Source organism: Solanum verrucosum, unplaced genomic scaffold, assembly GCF_900185275.1.
Source record: "Solanum verrucosum unplaced genomic scaffold, falcon-dt-bn FXZP01000210.1, whole genome shotgun sequence".
NCBI lineage: Eukaryota > Viridiplantae > Streptophyta > Magnoliopsida > Solanales > Solanaceae > Solanum > Solanum verrucosum.
In genome coordinates this window covers 1170186-1186578 of record NW_026020045.1, presented here as the reverse complement: position 1 = coordinate 1186578, position 16393 = coordinate 1170186, and the positions used below count along the sequence as shown (strand labels likewise).

The following is a 16393-nucleotide window of genomic DNA, read 5'->3' as shown; positions in this document are numbered from 1 at the left end:
TAGCCAAAACTGTGGCAGGAGATGTTGACAATAATGTGAATTCTTTTGAATAAAGTATTAGATGCTGTTTTAATTTATAAAATTTCGATTTTAATTCTATTATGTAATTGTATATAGCTTGCTGACTTTGACGTTCAACTAATATAATACCTAAATATATGTTGTTGAAAATGACATTTATGCATGCCATTATTTATTAATATAATATTTAATTCATGAAGCTTCCTAGTACGTAGTACAAACGTTCTTTATTAAATTAATTAGAGAATTATAATAAGATCTCTAGATAGATATTAATCTGATAAATAATAATATCTGAAATTATAATAAAAATAAATTAAAATGACTTTTATCCTTCTCAGTTTATTAAACTTTGTCCAACTAAAAATAAATCTTCAACTAAATTACATATTTTAATAATGCAGTTGACCTTTGACATTTCAATTCATAATAATTGTTCCTTTTACTTTCTTATGTCAGCCAACGATTATAAATTAATAATTGAAATTTTCAACATTATGTAAATAGCAATCAGGTTGAAGGTCCATTCATGGATAGTAAAACTTGGAAGAAGAGATTCAACCACTGCAAATCATACTCTTACAGAACCTGATCTTCTCGGTCCTTTTGATCCTCTTGATAGACTTATTTCTGGCTTTGCCAAAAAAGGCCTTAGCACAAGGAATATGGTTGTTTTATCAGGTAAAATTTGATCAAACTATTGAACATAGAATTTTATCGATCATAATACTTGTATTGTCTAATCATGATTTCTATTTTGTGATTTTAGGATCACATTCAATAAGTCAAGCACAATGCTTTCTTTTCCATGATAGAATTTACAGCAATGGAACAGACATCGATGTTGGATTTGCTAGCACTAGAAGACGTCGTTGTCCTCAAGAAGACCAAAATGGTAACCTAGCTCCACTTGATTTGGTTACACCAAATCAATTGGATAACAACTACTTCAAGAACTTGAGGCAAAAAAAAGGTCTTCTTCAATCAGATCAAGTCCTTTTGGGTAGCGGATCTACAAATGATATTGTTTTAGAATATAACAATAGCCCTCGCACATTTGCCTCTGATTTCGCTGCTGCCATGGTTAGAATGGGAGATATTAGTCCGTTAACGGGCTAAAATGGGATCATAGGAACTGTTTGTGGCTCCATAAACTAATATTTCGAAAGCCAATTACATGTATTGTTTCCAAGTCTATTTATTCATTTGATTATTTTCCTATTGAATGTATTTAATCAAGAATGAAATAAACACTTTGTTATGTTCTGAGATATTAAAGTTTTGACCAATGTCCAATGTATCACATTGTAGCTAATTCGTTTCAATGATTAAGCTAGAATAGCCTCAATACTGAAAATACAACGACCTCCATATTAATTCATGGAATAATGAAAGAGAAAAAATTACCCATCATTATATCAAACAATAATTGAGAAATAATTAAATTTCATGAGTTATGTTATGTATATATTTATTTCCAAACGTAACATCAATTACTATTCCAAAAATTCTCTTGCTCTTTGAGTTAGTTTTTGAGGGGTAAGGTCTAACGTCAAACTTGATATGGTATTAGAGTCAAACCTAGTGTGTGGGTTCGATGTGCGCTCGGACCATGCAAGGTTATATATGAATATACTCCCGGTCCTTAAATGCCCGACACGCTCCAAACTAGACAGTAAAATTCTGAGTAAATTATATTTGAATTTGGGTGTGAAGAGAGTGCTGATGAGAATGATCCCACATCGGATAGAAAAGAAAAACTTTGAATCCCTTATAATGTTTGAATAATCCTCATTCCTTTGAAGTATTTTTGGAATGTGAACATTTACTCCACATTAATTAACTCAATTTATCGTGATTGAGTAATTTAACAAAGTAAACATATTATAATAACTGTGATTAAGGGCAAAAAGTCTCTATGCAAATGCATTCCAAGATGATGAAAAAAACACAATAAATCTTTTTAAAGGAATTAGATTAGTAAAAAAGTACAAAAAATTCAGGTATGCATTATAGGTTCGGTTTATCGGTTTCCAATTTTTAAATACATTAAATCAATTATATATTTTTATCAATTTTCGGTTGTTAACTGTTCAATTTTTTATTTACCCAATAAAATAATGTTCATAAAATAAATATATGACTTCTCACTTCTCTAATAATTTGGTGTGATATAGTGAAACAAGAAAATTAGTTTAAATGTTTTGATATGGTGAAACAAGAAAGATAATATTTAGTTAGGTAGATTGTAGTGTACTAGAGCATTGATATAATGGTTAATTAACTATGTTAAATTATTAATATTTAATATTATAAAGGGTAAAGTAGTAAAATACTATTGTCTAAATGGATTATCAATTTATCCCATAACCCAATACTAAAAATCACAATCGAATCGATAATCCAATTTTTTTTAATAAAACCATTAAGAACCCATAAATCTAACAAGATTTTTTTCAATTTGATTTATTGATCTGTTCGATTTCACACCTCTACTCCTAGTAGCCAAAACTGTGGCAAGAGATGTTGTTGACAATAATGTGAATTCTTTTGAATAAAGTATTAGATGTTGACTTAGGGATGTACATGGCCGGGTTAGTTCGGATTTTCAAATATCAAACCAAATTATTTGTTTCAGATTTTTAAATTTATAAACCAAACCAAATGAATCAACCTCGGATATTTTTGGATTTTTTTAGGTTTTTCGAGTTTTTCTGGTAAAGTATTCATACAAACATATAATTTACTTGTACTTCAAATATTTCTTTAGTCCTGCCAAAATACAACTTTTTAAGGTGTTTCTTAAGAAAATAACACAAATTATTATATGGGTAATGACACTAAAATATCCAACAAAAAAACAATAATAATGAAATCACGTAAAATAAATATTGCAAATTAACAAGTCATAACGAAAATGATCATAATTTAAAAGTACTAAATCATGCTAAAATAGGTTTAATAAGTATTAGTTAAATGGCTAAATATTAAAGGAAATTAAAATTAGAATATGTGTTTGAATTGTCTAAACCAATGTAAAACCAAAGAACAAATATTCAATGTTATTGTCATTTTTAGTGTTGAATTGATTTTCTTTTTGCATTAGTATTAATTTGATTTTGATTTAAATTTTATTATAATCATCAACATTTGTGGACTATAATCTTAGACAAATTTGACATTTCATTATTGAACCATTCAGTATTCTAAGTTTCAAACTTGAAATAATATATTAAATGATAAAAACTATGAAAAAGTATAAGAAATATTTAAAAATTATATCAAAGTATATATTTTTATGTATAAAATAAAATTTTAAAATTATATATAATGTCGGGTTGGTTTGGTCTCGGGTTGGTTTTTTTTAGTTAAAACCAAACCAACCCTAATATAGTCGAGTTTTTTTTTCAATACCAAACCAAGTCAAACCAATCACTAGTCGGGTTTTTTTCTCGATTTGCGGTTTGATTCGATTTTCGATTCAATTTTGTACACCCCTAAATGTTGTTTTAATTTATAAAATTTCGATTTTAATTCTATTATGTAATTGGATATAGCTTGCTGACTTTGACTTTCAACTAATATAATGCCTAAATATATGTTGTTGAAAATGACATTTATGCATGCCAGTATTTATTACTAATATAATATTTAATTCGAGCTTCCTAGTACCTATGACAGTATTTAATTAGAGAATTATAGAAAGATCTCTAGATAGATATTAATCTGATAAAAAATAATATTCGAAATTATAATGTAAAATCCACATTATAATAAAAAATAAATTAATATAATTTTATATCTTTTTTCTCAGTTTATTAAACTTTATCCAACTAAAAATAAATCTTCAATTAAAATACATATTTTAATAATGCAGTTGACCTTTGACTTATGACGTTTCAATTCATAATAATTGTTCCTTCTATATGTCTGCCAGAACACGATTATAAATTAATGATTGAAATTTTCCCAAAATAGAAAGGGATTTGTCAAAGACAAGATGATGTATATATATGACTATAATGATTAATGAGCAAGGAACAATAATAGAAATCTAACCACAATCTTTGTCAACACAATCATATATATATATATATATATATATATAATTAAAGGCTGAGTCATAATTTAAAGTTAAATTTTAGAATTTTAATTTGTTTAAGTTATCGATTTTGGCTGAAATCTCACTAGTTTCGTTATTGATCCCTTGCTATAATTAATATTTCATTATAACAATCACATTATTTTTTTTGTTAGAAAAATAACTATACATAGTCGTTTATCAAAATAATAACTAATAAATATATATTTTTCATATAATAATAGATGATATATATTAAATATGTATATAATTTCGGTATATATATATATATATATATATAAAGTTGATTGGTCAAATATGTAACTTACTATTTTATTTTATTTTTAGAATTAATTGTTCATGCTATATTTTATTTCCCTAAGTTAGTGTTTGCCTATAACAATAATAGCAAACAATATTACTATATATAATAAGTGGAAATATCTACTACTTACCACATGACAAGTGTTCATTTGGGCCCATTTATTATTTATATGTTTTCAATTTTTAATATATGTTGTCTATCTTATTCTTTTTTTCAACCTTTTATTTTAAACTTCTTGAAATTTAATTACCTATTTATTACTCTCTCTATACACTTTTAATTGTTATGATTTCCTTTTTAGAGTCAAACTATAAGAATTTTAACTAATATTTTACAATGTGTTTTTTCATCATATTCATATGCAAAAAAATTACAGTTTATAGTACTTTTTGTATAGATTTTGCATATTTAAATTTTTTGTTTAAAATATCAAACTAATACAATCTAATTTAACTTTGAAAATTATTATATTACTACTATTAATAAGAGTGAATGTGAGGAGCTTCCCGTTTGTGGGAATTGACAAAAAAATCCTCAGATGTTACTTTTGTAATTTCACATGAAAAATGTAATTCAATTGGTTAGTTAAATGAGTAGTGCAGATGCATTTCATTTTTTGTATCTATTGGACTAATTTGTCCCCTTAAAACTACAAATAATTTGCACAGCTTTCTGAAAACATGGGCCCCACTTATTACTACTTAGTTGTATTGCTTTGGTAACTGATATCAACTATTCTCTCTCCAATAATATTTCTCCAGTATTGACTTTATACATTTTTTAAGAAATTATAAATAAAAGAGTAATATTACTATATCATTCTTTAAATATAATAAATATAATGTATTAAAAAATATAATTGAAAAATGACTATAATTAATGATAAGGGGTAAACTATCCATTGATTTCATAAAGTGGACAAGTATTGTAGGACATTCCAAAATAGTATATTAGACAATAATTATTGGACGGATGGAGTAGGATTAAGTCTTTCTTTCAGTACTTTTCTCACATTAATTAATTTCTCTCAACATTCAATTAGTGGATCTTTAGTATAATTAATTAGAATATTTTTTACTTAATAATACGCACAATAAGCAATAAGAGGAAGCTTTCGTTGGTCTGTTCTTTTAAGGGTATGTTGCTAAACCATCAACACTGAAAGGTAGCTCTACTGATAATTGTGAAGAAAACATATTAATGGATTAAAAATCAAAAAAAGGTAATTAAACCCTAAAATATTATAAAGACATCTATAAAATTTGGTTGAAACTCAAAATCTATTAGTGCCATATAAACTAGGATAGAGGAAATAACATATATTATTTGAAATAACATGAAACGTACTACAAATCACACAATAATTAGCAACTTCAAAATTTAAAGGACATACAAAAAATTTGATCAACTCTCAAAATTCTACTAATGTCACATAGTTTGGGATAGAAAAAGTAACATATACGTAAAATGTACTATAACTCATAATAATTAAATAACTTCAAAATCTAAAAGACATATACAAAATTTGCTTGACTTTCGAAATTCTATCAATGACACATAAATTGGGACAAAGAGAATATTAAAAATTACATATAAAGTATTATTAACCACAATAATCAACAACTTAAAATTTAAAGAACATACAAAAAAAATTGTTTGACCGTTAAAATTTTATTAATGTCACATAAATTAAAATAAAAAATAACAATATATGTTGGGCCCATGCTAGCACGGGCTTCTGTAACTAGTATATATATAACAATACACACTTTGTAAATGTCTTACTCAAATTTTACTTTAGTTTTCTATTATTCCACTTCTGTTCATAGTCATATATTTTTATAATTGATGTCAACCATTTCAAAGTCGAACCTTTATAGCTGGCATTCCGTCAAAGATGCTTATTTGAAGCGGGGGTGGGGGGGGACTTGTTTGACTAAGCGTGGCAACGGGACCGGAATCGGGACTATCGGATCAGAACGGACCGGAATCGGAACGGAACCGGCCACAACGGGCCAGAACCGTACCAGAACCGGTAATTCCGGGAAAAAATATCAAGACCTGTCCCAAATCGGTAATGGACCGGGACCCGATCGGACCGAAAACCGGGTCCCAACGGCTATATTTTAAAAAAAAATTATTAAAATTAAAAAATTAGGAACATTACTCAAAAAATATTAAAACTTTTATAATTTTAAAGTTAAAAATTTATACTTTTAAAGTTTTAAATACAAACTTTCAAACTTTAAAAGTATAAAAGTTTAAATTTTACACTTTAAAAGTTTGAAAATTTAAATTCAAACTTTAAAACTATAAAACTATACAAGTTTAAATTTCACACTTAAAACTTTTGAAAATTTAAATTCAAACTTTAAAATTATAAAACTATAAAAGTTTAAATTTCACACTTAAAAGTTTGAAAAGTTAAATTCAAACTTTAAAACTATAAAAGTTTAAATTTCACCCTTTAAAAATTTGAAAATTTAAAATTCAAACTTTAAAACTATAAAAGTTTAAATTTCACCCTTTAAAAGTTTGAAAATTTAAATAATTAAATTCAAACTTTAAAATTTAAATTCAAACTTTAAAACTATAAAACTATAATAGTTTAAATTTCACACTTTAAAAGTTTAAAAATTTAAATTCAAGACAATAATAATAAAAAATTAAGGTGAATAGCCTATACTTTTATTAATATTAATTAAATAGTACAAGACTACAAGTTGAATTACAAAATATTAGTAGAGTATTAAAAAATCTAATCTACACAGCCACCTTCTAGGAAGGTTTCTGTTTGAATTAGACCTCGAATTATTATACTCATACTAATAGACATTTAATAGTTCATGCTACCCAAGAAATCTTTTTTTAAATCATTTAACATTTCTCTAGTAACATATGGAATTGGTTGATTAGCTAGTTCCTCCATTGCATCAATGTCGTCGTCACTAAAATCTTGCATTATTTCATCAACGTCATTTTCAAATTTGGTCGGTAAAGGTGGACGACCATAACTCCTTCTCTCGCCATTAATCCAATCTCTAAATAGTACCGATATCTCCAAGCTATCTGCTGCTAATGAATATCTATGCTCTCCAATTTGAAATCTTGCTGCACTAAAAGCGCCTTCCGAAGCTACTGAAGATGCTTGAATAGCTAACACATCTCGAGCAACCGGTTGAAGTTTTGGAAATCTCTTGCCGCGATTGCTCCACCATTCTAGAAGATCAATAGTAGTAGCTTCTGTATTTTGATTAATATATGCATCAAAATCATTTCTATCATTATGAGAAAGTTTAATATAAGAATCTATCATATCATCAATATCATCTTCATTATTATATGTACTCCTAGAACTTTGAGGCTCTTCATTACGTACTACATTCATTATTATATATAAGTCATACAATTTTCTAGTTTCAATTTTTATACTATCTTTAACATCTTGACAACTAGGTGTTTCATCTTCTTCACTATCAATACCCAAATTAAAATATATTTTATCAACCATTCGTGATGCACCTTCATCTTTGTAATGTGGGTTTAACAAACAAGCGGTCAAATAAATTTGAGGAATAGGAATAAAATATTTTTAAAATTTTTCAATCATTTTCTTAACAGATTCTTCAAATCTTGGTTTATTTTTGAATTTATAAAATTTACTAGAAATAACACAAATATTAGGTAAAACAGAGCAAATAGTTGGATAATAAAGTGCAAATATTTTTTTTATAGTTAAATAAAAAACTTTTAAGAATTCTGTAAGTTCTTTTATGTCATTCCAATCATTATCATCAAGTCTATATGTCATATTTGAATTATGAGCATTCCAAATCATTTGTAAAGGTTTCCTATATTCATAAGCGACTTCAAGCATTTCATATAAAGAATTTCATCTAGTACACACTGATTTTGGAATTTTTCTAGGTGGAAGATTAAATTCATGACAACGATTTTCAAAATCTCTACGTCTAGACTTAACTTGACATTTAAAAATAAAATGACATGCAGTTTCAACTTTTATGCAACCATCATTATACATTGTTATACCATCTCTAACAATCAAATTATATATGTGTGCAGCACACCTAATATGAAAACCATCAATATAAATAGGGCAAAGAGACGGTTTTAGTATTTCAATAGCAGTTCTATTATTAGAAGCATTATCTAATGTGACACTACTTATTTTATCACAAATTTCATAGTTTTGTACAACATCTATAATTGTTTGAGCTATAAAACTACCGGTTTGATTCATTTCACAAAATTTATAACCTAAAATTCTTTTTTGCAAAGTCCAATTTTCATCAATCTAATACGCACTAATAGTGAAATAATCATTACCATTTACACTACGGCCCATATCAGAAGTAATATCTATTTTACAATTATTATAATAAAATAAACAACGAAGATATTGAAAATATTGAGCTTGATAATCAAAGATAGTCTTTTTAATTGTATTTCTAGTAAAACCTTTAAAATGTGGATTATACACAATTTGAATATAATGAATAAAATTGGGATTTTCAGCAAAACAAAATGGCAAAACCCATAACAACAATCATTTTAGCTAATTCTTCAAGATTTTTTTCTCTACTATATGACCGTTGTATACTAGAACCAGAAACATTACAAGGATTTAATTGTGTTTGGACCATATTAGAGTCCTCTACTCCTACATTTTCAGGAAGGGTGGTACTATTTTTTTTAGCTTCGGCTACAGCTTTAGCATGCAAAAATTCATTTTTACAACATGACATTAAATGATTACTCAAATGTCTCGTCCCACCCTGTTTTCCTACAGTTTTATGATTCATTCTATGTTTACATTTATTACAAATAACTTGTGTTTTATCTTCATTCTGAGTCATAAATTGCCACACAACTGATTTTTTAGCTCATTCTACCTTAGTCCTAGGATGCACGGGGGGAACGGGAGCAGGACAACGAAAGGGAGCGGGAGCCGGGGAAGAGGGATTGGGAGTGGGACTAGTAGCCGACGGTGGGTCAGTTTCATCATCATCATATTCATCAACATTATTATCAAAACTATCAACATAAGTATTAACATCATCATGTTCATCATGTTCAGGTAATTCCTCATCAAACCAAACCTTCTTTGTAAATGTTCATGATAAGGATCTAATCCACTATTACTATCAATATTAAAAACAGTTTCATCAACATGCGTATAATCATCCGTATTTATTCTTAATTGAGAAGTTTTTTTAGTTTTAGATTGAGAAGTACTACCGATTTTTTTATTTTTCTTAGATTTTGAGCTCCATAAATTAGTGATCGAATCAACTATGGTTGTTTTACCCTTGTCAACATTGTTTTTACTGGAATTCGTATTCAAATATAAAAAAGTGAGTAAATTATATATAATACGAAAATGTAATGCAAAGTTTTAAACAAATAAATAACTAAATAAGTAGAGACTAGAGACTAGAGATTAGAGACTAGAGACTAATTACTCACAAAATAAATAATTAAATGCAACCAAATAAATAACTAAATGAAAAGTGAGTTGGAACGAATGTACCAAACGTCTACTTAAAAAAGTAGACGTGTATGACCGAAAGCCGAAAATTGAAAGTTGAATTTTGAAGCTCCAATTTCCAAAGACCAAATTCGTAATTTAAACGAGAATAAGAGATTAGAGAGTAGAGAGAGTAGAAGATAATATTTTTGTGAGTTGTGAGTGAAAAGAATGAAAGATTGAGGGTATTTATAGTTAAAAAAAATGTAGTTTTTAGAAGGTTGGGGTATTAAAAAAAGTTTGGGGGTAGGGAGGTGTAAAAAGGGAGTTATGGGGGTGAAAGAGCCGTTGGTGGGGCCCAAAAGCCGTTGCTCAACGGCTATAATTTTAAATTTTTAATTAAGATTTTTTTAATAAAAAAAACCGGACCGGACTAGGATCGGAACCGGGACTAACCGGTAAATCCCGGTTTCCGTCCCGTTACCCCTCCCGGACCCGCTACGTTCCGGATCAAATCGGGACTAACCAGAACTGAGACGGAACCGGTAACAGATCGGGACAGACCGAAACCAGAACCGGCACCTCCCGATTCCGTTGCCAGGCTTAGTTTTGACCTAACAAAATATCTTCCAAATATTATAATTCAGTTTCAATTCAAATATAATTTTAAAAAAAAGATATTTGTTAAATGAAAAATTCAAAAAAAAAGAAGAAAAGATTGAATAAGTCAAGGCGTTAAGTTGTTGGGCTGTACGGATTCGCTATTCATTTTATTTGAAGTATACTACTTTCCTCTATCTCTAATTATTTGTCCAATTTTCTTTTTTATTTGTTCCTTTTTACTTGTCCATTTTTACAATTCAAGAAAGGATACAAAAAATTTCACTATTATACCCTCAATTAATTAATTTTGAAAAAGGTACAACTTCTTGAAAATCTGAAATTCTTAATTCATCCACTTGGTAATTAATATCAGAGGCGTATGCAGGAGGGGGTCACCGGGTTCACGTGAACCCATGCTCCCCTCCTGAAATCATATATAGTAGTGTTATATTTTTAAATTTTTTGTTAAATATAGGTGTGTGAACCCACAATCGAAGTATCATATAATGGAATGATGATTGGGTGCACCTCTCAGTGACATTAGAAATTTGAATTTTATGTTTATCTTGTACTATTTTTCTTTTTAAAATTAGGTAACACCTCTCTAAGTTATTATTGGTAGCATTTTTGGCGTTATAATTAATTAATCATTTCAATTTTGGACCTATAGATTTAAAATTTTAACTGTTTTCAACGATACGAAACTAAGTGTCAAGCCAATTAGATTCACCTTTTCACTATAGTGCACTGTGCACCCATCATTCCAAAATCCTGGATACGCCTCTGATTAATATGGATAAAATGGTAAATTCAATAAGTCAATAATTATTTTCTTAATAGGGGTGTCAATTTAAAAGTGGACAAGTAATTAGAGATTGAGGGAGTAATGTATAATTTATTCTCTTAGAATTTTATATATATATATATATATATATATATATATATATATATATATATATATATATATATATATATATATATAATTTCCTACGTTGATAGTTCAAAGAAATACACTATGAAAAAAGAGGTTAAAATCGAGGGCTAAAAATCAATGGACAAGGTTAGTTTAATTTTTAAGAAAAATTGGTATCAAATCGATGGATTGTGCATTGTCGGTTTTACCTTCATCGCTTACATGAAATTGTCAGACATGATCGGTTAAAATTGAGGGACAACCGATCATGTTTATCAGAAGGTATATATGATTTTCAAAAATATTCATAAAAATATAGTTAGTTGGAATTGTAATCAAGTATTTTCAATAACTTAAGACAATTTTACTGCTCAATCACATATGCTTTTTTGACAAAATATTTTTATCGTTATTATTTATACTGTTCAACTGTAATTCTGCACTTCAAAAATTGACCTTATCCTTCAATTTTTATAAAAAGAAAAAAGAATTAAAACCGAATTACTACATTTATTATCCGTAAAAAAAAAAAGAAGAAAATTGTATAAAATAACAAATTTTGTAAAACTAAAGAAAAATAAGACAAGAAATATAGAAGATGAAAGCAATAGAAATAGGGAGACAAGATATGAGAGCTTTTCTTATTATTTCAAGTCTTCAAGTGTATAAATATGAACCCTTATGCCTCTATTTATAGTGTAACATAGAGGCATACAAAAGGTTAGTCATAATCATGACATTAACATGAATATAATGGGGAGGTTATGAAAGTGAAAGGTTACAAGAATAATGGTTATAAAGGTGGAGGTTATGGAGGTTATGGTTATCTTTATAATGGAGGAAAGTAATGGAGTAACTTCTTGATGTGGTGGACATCCACAATATATTATTTTATAACAACAAACTATTAATTCAATTAAATGTTATAGCCATAGTTTATTTTAATTATAATTCGCAGCAAACATTTCCTTTTTTTGTCATCTGATTCGGCATACAATTAGCCATTTTCGATATAAAATTAGCCATTTTATACATTTCGGTATAAAATATATAAAATGCGTTTGTGTTTGTATAAAGCGAGAGAAAAGTGTATATACAAATACAAATACATATATTTTCATCCTATACAATTATAATATATAAATACAGATCTTATTATACAAATTACAATGTATATATAAACTGAACAATTTGTATAAAGTTGGATGTTTCTAGCGAATTATACAAATCAAAAGATCCATAGCAAACATAAAATTTGCTATGGAGCGCAATGATGCAAACTATAGCTATAACATACAAATATGATTTTTATGTTTGCTATATGTGAAAGTTGCTAAAAAAAACTCCAACAAACATCCATCGGCATAAACCCAACGGACAAAGTTGATTTTCCCTCGATTTTTTGGACTGGCCCTATCAGCCGATTTTTTCAGCTAAATATTATTATTATTATTATTATTATTATTATATTATTATTATTATTATTATATGTGAAAGTTGCTCAAAAAAAAAAATAATCCAACAAACATCCATCGGCATAAACCCAACGGACAAAGTTGATTTTCCCTCGATTTTTTGGACTGGCCCTATCGGCCGATTTTTCAGCTAAATATTATTATTATTATTATTATAAGTTAAGATTGAATCGTCACTTAGTTCATTTTTCTTGGTAAATCCGTCATTAGTTACAAATAGAACGAAGAACCTAAAAATAGTGTGAAGTCACATTTTCAACTATAATTATTACATATGATATGAAGTAAGTTGATTTTTATCCTCTGAAGATAATGTATTTGTCATGTTTCAATATATTTGTCTTACTATTTTTTTATTATGTATCTTTAGAAGAGTGTCTTTTTTTTTATTGTCAACTCTTTAATTTTAATTTTTCACGAAATATTTTTAAAATCATAAAATTAAATGACATTTTAATACAAAATTAACTAACATTTTAATACATTCTACTAATCATTATTTTAATTAATTAAGACCATTATAAAATTCAAAAGTCCTTTTTATTTTTTCTTAAATTATGTATCACGTTAAACTAGATAAATAAAATAAATTAAACAAGACTAAATATATATGTGTAAATCATGAGAAGTGCCTTTCAACTACAAGTCAAAGACAAAAGCTAGCAATAATAACGCGGAATATTAATTTTTTGCAATTGGCAGCCAATAGTGACCAAAAAAAAGACTTCGATTTGCCTATAAATATTTGAGTAGCACATTTTTTCTTCTATCACCTTAACATATTTCATCTATTAAACATCTATTCTTACTTCTTGGCATCATACATTATACACACTTCCCAATGATGGATACTTCAAACAACTCTTTTGTTGCTATATTTTCTCTTCTCTTACTCTCTAGCATGCAATGTCATGCATAACTTTCTTCCACATTCTATGACCGCACTTGCCCTACTGCTCTCACCACTATTCGTACAAGCATAAGACAAGCGATTTCAAGTGAATGTCGCATGGTTGCATCCCTCATTCGTCTTCATTTTTATGATTGCTTTGTTCAGGTCGGTTCGATATGTTTCTCTAACTACTTCAAGTTCAAATTATTGGTTTGACGACGTAAATATATACTAATTGTAATTTGTGAATTTAACTTTATGTATAGGGTTGTAATGCTTCTATTTTACTTGATGAGACTCCAACAATTGTAAGCGAGAAGACTGCATTGCCAAATCTAGGATCAGCTAGAGGATACAGTATTATAGAAGATGCAAAAAGGGAACTTGAGAAAACGTGTCCAGGAATTGTGTCATGTGCAGACATACTTGCAGTTGTTGCTAGGGATGCATCTACTCTCGTAGATGCTCGTAATTTCAACTTCACTTTTTTTTTTGACACTATGAATTTTTTAAAAAGAAATGCTACAAAAAGGTATGGTCGGTACTAATCAATATTATGTTTAATAACAATCAGGTTGGAGGTCCATCATGGACGGTGAAACTCGGAAGAAGAGATTCAACCACTGCAAGTCATACTCTTGCTGAAACTGATCTTCCTGGTCCTTTCGATCCTCTGAGTGGACTTATTTCTGGCTTTGCCAACAAAGGTCTTACCACAAGGGATATGATTGCTTTATCAGGTAAAACCCTAATTAGCAAATTATTAAACAAATAATTTAATCGATAATATACTATATAGATAAGAAGATGTAACAATTTAAATCATCTTATTAATTCTAGGTGCACATTCAATTGGTCAAGCACAATGTTTCCTTTTTCGAGATAGGATTTACAATAATGGAACACACATCGATGCTGAATTTGCTAGCACTAGAAGACGTCAATGTCCTCAAGAAGATCAAAATGGAAACCTAGCTCCACTTGATTTGGTTACACCCAATCAATTGGATAACAATTACTACAAGAGCTTAATTCAAAGAAAAGCTCTTCTTCAATCAGATCAAGTCCTTCTTAGTGGCGGATCAACGGATAGCATTGTTACTGAATATACCAACAACCCTCGCACATTTGCCTCTGATTTTGCTGCAGCCATGATTAAAATGGGAGATATTAGTCCTCTAAGTCAAAATGGGATCATAAGAACTGTTTGTGGAGCTATAAATTGATTTTTCAAAACTCTATCACTTATATGGTTGCTAAGTATATTTATATTAATTATTTGGATTTATTTTCTCTTTGTAATGTGTTTAAAGAATGAAATAAACTCTGTGTGGTTCTCTAATGAAGTTGAAATTTCTACCTAATGTTTCACAGTCCATCGACTTTAATTATAAATAAAAAAAATAAAAAATAAAAAACTTAAGATACATATTTTTCTGAGCTCATGAAAAATAAAATCAAAGTTGATTAAGAAATAAAATATGGAGCACTCTTGATTTTTAATAAAATAAATTGGAATACATATTGTTCGATTTCAAGATATGATTGAGAAATAAATTAAAGGAAGAAGAACACTTTGTTGTATTTGTATTTGTGTAGATAGAAGTGGCAAGGTGTTTAGATTTATTCACGTGAATTCAAGATACGTGAACTTTATTGAATCAAGATACCACTTAACGAAATGATATTATATATACAAAGTCGATCTTGGATTTGGATGAATTCATAGTTTATATTTGTATCCTTGTACCATAGAACTATTTTTTTTTAATAGTGCTCAATTTGCACGAAATATCTAATAAATAGAAGTAACTTGGTAAATTTTTTTTTTTTTTTTTTTGTATCTCTCCGTTCAATTTTATTTGTCTAGTATTGGCTTGACAAACTTCTTAAAATCAATAAATAAAATGATAATTTTACTATATCACCCTTTGAGTATAATAAATTTAAAATATTTTAAAAATTACATTAGAAAATGACTATAGTTAAGAATAAGGATAAACTAGGAACTAACTTTTCAAACTTGACAAATAAAAATAAACATTTATTTTTATTATAGTAAACAAGTAAAATTAGTTGACGAATTATTCTCAAGGAAAAATGGTATGATATACCCCTCAACTTTGTCATTTTGAGTTGATATACCCTCGTTATGAAAGTGGCTAATATATACCCCTACTATTATACAAATGACTCACATATACCATTTTCCTCTAACCGAAAATGAAAAATTTAATTTTTTAATTATCTTAAAAAAATATAATTCATATGGGTATATATTGTCCTCTCCTCACAAGTATTTTTTTTTTACTTTTTGTTTATTTCAATGACTAATTTAAATTTATTATTTTGATGGTCAAATTTATTTGTGTTTCACTAATATTCTTGTAAAACTTATTATAGATGATTAGTTTTTTTTTTTCGAATACAAAAACTAAATTACAATGTAACCGAAAAAACAGTTTTAAGTTTTAATTAGCCACAAAAAAGTTAGTTTAATTTTTTTTCTTTACATTAAAGAATAAAGAAAAAAAATAAAATAAGAATAAGTAACTCAAATAATGATAACCAAAGAAGTCAAAAAACAATTTATGT

At 27.8% G+C, this 16393-nt stretch overlaps 1 protein-coding gene and 2 pseudogenes across 3 annotated transcripts in view; all 3 read left to right on the top strand.

Annotated features, from left to right (window-relative positions):
• LOC125821735 (MAP3K epsilon protein kinase 1-like) overlaps nt 1-16393 on the top strand; it is a 602763-nt gene that overhangs the window by 269909 nt on the left and 316461 nt on the right. The gene's annotated exons all lie outside the window — the stretch shown is intronic.
• Nucleotides 216-1179, top strand: LOC125821781 (lignin-forming anionic peroxidase-like; annotated as a pseudogene).
• On the top strand, nt 13748-15024 carry LOC125821744 (lignin-forming anionic peroxidase-like; annotated as a pseudogene).